We start from the raw sequence: 6,258 nt of genomic DNA on the forward strand, positions 1-6,258 counted from the left end.
CGCTCCATTGACATTTCCTTTGTTTTTCATTTATTTAATGAAAATGTGACTTTACATAGAAAAAATCCTTTTTACAAAATCAAAATATATATATTTGTGCCCACAAGACCCATCGAGTCCGTCTTTATCACAAGTCACATATGTATCAGCCTCGCTCCTTTGTATCACTTCGATGCGATATATTGCAATCTCATATCGCATAGTCTTCGAGCCTTTTGTAAGTGCTCCCTTGTATTTTACCGATAAGATATTACAAGTTAACCTGGGCTGTCGATCTGTGCGCTTGATCGATGGTCCTCATTGACTCGCGCTAATCACTATCGCAACTTCCATATGGTAGCCTCCGATTGCGATATGCCGATCGGATCTGGACCGTTGATCGGCCAAATTTGACGACTCCTATGCGTTGTTGTATAAGTCATCGATAGCTCTATTTTCTCTTTTTCTTCATGTTTTTCTCTCCCGATAGTGTTTTCCGCCATTTTTAAAGGTTCATCCTTTTGTGATAGTTTTTTATTTTGAAGACTTAGAGGGTTTTTAGGATCCATTTTGGATCACCTCCTCGCACACTTCTGGCCGAGTTGTCCTGTCCTATTTCCAAATCTGCATTTCTAGACATAAATTTTTCAATTTCACGTGAATTTTTTGGACTCCCAGGCCGAGATCTTGTATTGGGGTCTCGTGCAGTCTCATTGCAATATCCAAAGCTTTGGTGTGGGTGGATAACTTCTGTTTTGACAACGCCATCCTTAGATGTGGCATTACTGACACTACAAACCATGTGCAGTGTCGCCCATCTGTCAAGGTCATGTTGGCTTTGTGAATCATGCCCTTCAGCCTCTGATCCAATTCCTAGGGGGTCTCGCCTGGAGGCATCATGATTTTGGCCTGCTAAATTCCCTATTCAGTGTAGCTTGGATATCTACGATCCCTGTGTTTGGATTGTCACTGGAGTGCTTAATGTACCATGTCAGTGCATGATCCTACAACATGCTTACTAGTGTGGCCTTATTTATAATTTCATCCATGACTCCTTGTGCTTCCCATACAGCTTTTACCATGAACAAAAATTGGATCGGATCTTCGTTCCCTACTCCTATGAACACTAGAAATTTTATCGTGCTCACCATATTGAACTATGGTGGTGGCGGAGGTGGTGTGGACAGAGATGGAGGTGAATATGGTGAGACTGGTGGTGGTTTAGGTGGAGGTGGTATGCGTGGAATTCTCTGCCTTATCAAATTGATCACACTTCTTGGTAAAAATTCTGTGAGCTCTTCTTCGCTTTCTCGTCGAGGTGAAATCAAGGGGCTAGTTGCTATTTCTGCGCTGCCTTCGTTTCTATATATCCTCCCACTTCGCATAGCCCCAAACATCAATTTATTCGCATAACCTACTTTTCACACAATAACATCTTAATCGAAGTGTTCAAAGATTTAATGTACTTACCTCGCGATCCTTTAAGGAAGCATTGTTCCACCTCACTATAGTTGACTGAAGTATCTACCGCGAACTCGGTGATAAATGCTCCTATAATTTAATCGAGCCAATGGTCCACAGCATGCGCAATCTTATCTTCCAATGCTTCTAGTCTATGCACCAACTTTGGAGTCCACACAGTTAGTTTGTAGAGCCTACACCTTCCTTTATTGTTTGCTAGCTTCGCAATCCACTCATATAACTCAAAGGGGAAGGATGCAAAGAAAATTTTGTGGATTTCCATATATAAGTAGTGCTCTAACCACTCTTCCTTTGATACTTGTGGATTCTTGTTTTCCTACGCCACGAACTCCTAAATATTTCTATCCAGCCACCCTTCAATTTATTTCTTCATCAAATTCTAGTGACATGACATCAGACATCCCTTATGCAGATCCCAGTCCTGGCAATGGAACCATTTGTTGGCTTGTTGGGGCCTGACCGAAGTTCAGAGGTGATTTAGCCAAACAAATCTCGATATTACTGACCCTTTTGGCAATAGTCTACAGAGTGTGGACTCGGGTCTCACCCGAAGTAGTATGGGAGGGTGCTAGAACTAGGTTTCTGCACCCTAGAGATGTCTGATGAGTTCAAGTGGTCCTCGATTCGACCCTGCGTGCACATCGCTACACGCACTTACCCATTACTCATAGCCTAAGGTGTTGCCTTCTTGTAGCCCTACGCGGGGGCTGAACAATGTTATTAACTGTTGAGTCTTGAAAATGTCATTCATTTCCATTACACTTTCACTATTATGTCCATTATATCACCTCCATTTCACTACTATGTCACCACATTCATCCCACTTTCATTATCATTGGGCTACCTTTATGTTTTTCCAATATTTATTATTTCTAAGCCTTTTAAGTGAATTTGTGGTTAAACATTAGAAAATAATGTGCATATGCTTATACCTAACAAATGGGTTGAGTTTGTTGACATGTGTAGGTTGAAATGAGACTTCTAGAAGACCCTTATGTGGCACTCTAAGGCCAAATTCGAATTTGGTTGGAAAGAATCATGGGATCATGAGGATATGTGTCACATCTCCTAATTGTATTGTAACTCTAAAAGACATGTGTCTTATCAGTTCCTATTTTGATTAGGACTCTAGAGGTAGAGGGAGAGATTCATGGATTATCATTAATGAGATAGCTCTCATCTTTTTGTATAAATAGGAGATCTCTCTCCTTCATTAGTTAGTCTCTTTTTAGTCTCTCTTTAGTCTTTTCTTATTCCTTTTAGCTTGTTAGTTCCATGGCTTTTGAAAGCTTTGTTGTACTTTGCACTTTTGAAGAAATTGAATAAAGCTTTGATGTTCTCAACATGGAAGGAGATGTGAAGTAGATGTCATGGAGCATATTAGGATGTAAGTATATTAGATTTCATTTTGTAAATATTGCTTTGTAGGATGTAAGGTAGATTAGATTTTCATTCATGCAATTTTAATTTATGCAAGTGTGTTTAATTTTTCTTTGATTTCATAGGTCGAAGGGGGCCCCTACCTTGTACAGTTTGAATTACTGCATTTTATTTTCTCCCGGGATTTTGTGTGTTGTATTTGCTTTAATATCTAATGGTAGTTGCAGTTGTCTTATTCATAGTGTTGCCCTTTTTACTCTGTTTTCTAGATTAGCTTTTAGTTTAGTTTTACAAGTTGTATGCTAACTAATTTATGGTCTCTTTATCATGAATTATTTATCTTTAAGAGAACTGAATACTAATGAATTACAGCTTGTTTTGAAGTAGTCTTGGCTTGTAGCACTAATTCTTTTTCCACTTGTTACACATAATCATGTATGTAGGAAGCAGTATGATGGAAAAGGCATAGTAGTGTTATAATTTGTCATTTAGAGTTTTTATCATTTCTTGGATTTGTCTTTAGCTACTTCCTAATCGTGTTTTACACAGTACTATGTGATAGAAGCAGGGAGTTAGGAAGAGATAACCATTATCATCAGTCCTTGAAGTGATTTTCTTATTTCTTTTATTTGCAGCAATATGAGTAGTGACTAATGCCATTAGAATGTGGTCATTTACTTTCAAGTCATTTCAAGTTTCTTTGCTTTCAGTTTCATTTCAAGTTATTTCTTTCAAGCTCTTTCTTTGCAAGTTTAAAGTTCGATTACTTTCTAGACTTATTTCTAACTACTTCTTAATCGTGTTTAACATAGTACTATATGTTGAAGCAGGGAGTTAGGAAGAGTTGAACATTATAACTGGTCTTTAAAGTGGTTTTTCTTACTTGTCACCTTAGAGCTTGATTACTTTTTGGACTTATTCTTAATCGTGCTTAACATAGTACTATATGTTGAAAGCAGAAGGTTAGGAAGAGTTGAACATTATAACTTTATAAAACAACGAAGTAAGAAAGAGGTTAACTAAGCACATATAGTGCACCACACTTCATTAGTTTACAATACCCGGATTGATAATTTATGTAGAGCAATTTAAGACATTAAATTGACTAAACATTTTGGCGCTGTTGCCGGGGAAGTGTAATTAGGAGACCTTATTTCTTACATCTGAAAAAAAAAATTAATAATCCTTGAGTATGCTCTCCTCCTGCACTTTGTGTGATCTAGAGGATCAGAAAAATGATTGTTAAGTAAAAAAAAGACAAAATAATAATTCTTGAGTATGCTCTCCTCCTGCACTCTGTGTGATCTGGAGGATCAGAAAAAGAATTGTTAAAAAAATAAAATAATAGGAGACAAAATAAACTTCATCACTTCAATTGATTCAATAAAAAAAAAAAATGAAAAAAATGAAACTCAAGTGCTTTGATAGGTTCAAATTGTCAAAAATTGTCTGGTTATGCTTTGTAGTGGTCTTCAAAACACTGTATCTTGTTCAAATAAGGTTTTGCAACTTAGTTGCAGAAACTGCCCTGATTCCGTAGCTATCTGACAATCCCGCAGCTATCTGACAATCCCGCAGCTGTTTCAAGGTTTAACAAGTTACAGGCATCTAATGAAAAAACCAACCACATGGGCATCTCCAGAATTGTCCCGACATGGATCCTATCCTAGTCACCCAGCTCAGATCGATGAAAAACCAGCCTAGGACCTCAGTCAAAGTCTTGGTTTTAGCATGTTTTTCTTGAAGTGTTTGCTTGCCTTTCTTCTCCCTCTTTCTCTCTGTTACTAATGGAAACCTAGAGGGAATTGGTAACTTCTGATTGAAGAACCATTTGCTGATCAACGGCTTAGTAATCTGCTCCCCCAAGTCTTCTCCTAGGGTTTTAAAGTCCAGCCCCACATGCTCTTCGTCTCCGTCTGTGACACTTTCCCTTTCACCATCTTCAAGCACTCCAGTGGTATCCAACACACCTTCTGCCAGCTCATCATGGTTGAAAAATACCAGAACACTGAGTAATATAAGTGGGAGTTCTGAAGCTGCAAAAGAAAAATTATACAGAGGGAATTCACACGTAGAAACTCCCTCTATGGATCTTGGCAGCAATTCTGGTACAGCAGACCAAAACAAGAATATTATACAAGAAATGTCTATGTTCTTGCAGCATTGCAGAGAATTGGAGGAGAGGCAACAGTCATGGTTGGTGCACAAGAAAGAAACTTGCTGGAGACTGAAACGACTTGAGCAGCAGCTTGAAGCTGAGAAAGCTCGTAAGCGCCGAGAAAAAATGGAGGAAATATCAACAGAATCCAAAGCGGTAAACTCCATTTTAGTCGTCCAACACTAGAAAGCAGATAACTGAGATCCAGTTGCTGAGTCTTCATGAGGGATATGCGCCTTGGTCTTATCCTATTCTCCCAAAAAGCCGAACGCAGCAATTCATCAAAAGTGCAGAACAGAAAACATTAACTCAGAGAAAAACGCAAACAGCAGAAAAACGTCAAACTTTACACGCTCGATTTTCCCAAATGGTAGCGAATTTAAAAAAAATAAAACATGGGTTTTTTTTCCAGGTGGGTTAATTAGATAACCCAGAAATCGTTTGGGAAAATTTGTGGCGGTCTGGGAGAAATTCACGGTTCTTTGGAGTGTATTTTTGAGTGCCGCGTGAAAAAAAAAACAGAGTTTTAATTAAATAAACAGCAGCAATTTAATGTGCGTGCCTGAGGAGGAGAAATACAAATAAGATTCATCTATGTGCTGTTTCACAGTACCTCAGATCCTCATAACGGTCTCATAATCATACTACGGCTGTACATTAAGAAGAGACCTATCATACTACGGCTGTACATTAAGAAGAAACCTATCGGCTCTTCTTCACCAAGATCTCCGCAAAACTCTTTCACTCTTTCACCTCCACCACATCACCTGTACCACGTCTCTTGCCCTCCAATTCAACTTATAGTATCATTTTGTCAAAGTGCGTACTCATGGCAGAAGGAAGATATTGAGAATGTAGTAGTTGTTCATTGAAAAGCTGGCATGGTTAGAACAGGGCTCATGATATCGAGTCTTCTTTACCTCAAATTCTACCCCACTGCTGAATAATCCATTGCTTATTACAACCAGAAACGGTGTATAGATGGCAAGGGTCTTGTTCTTCCAAACCAAATTCACCATGTAAAATATTTTGAACGAGTTCTCACATATTCCAATGGTGAAGTTCAACCTGGTAGGAGATGTATACTTTGGGGATTCCGTCTTCATAAATGCCCTTACTGGGTTCGACCATCTATTACAGTATCTTATCATAATGGAGTTCTCTTTTCAACAAAGAAGCATCCGAGGATAAAGGATATGATAGTTGCTTGCTTCCCCTTTGATGACCATAATGTTTTAAACCCCGCAGCTCTGTTTCAA

This window comes from Pinus tabuliformis, chromosome 4_2 (genome assembly GCF_031772625.1).
Source record: "Pinus tabuliformis cultivar Carrire ecotype Pingquan chromosome 4_2, CPIR1, whole genome shotgun sequence".
Taxonomy (NCBI): Eukaryota; Viridiplantae; Streptophyta; class Pinopsida; order Pinales; family Pinaceae; genus Pinus; species Pinus tabuliformis.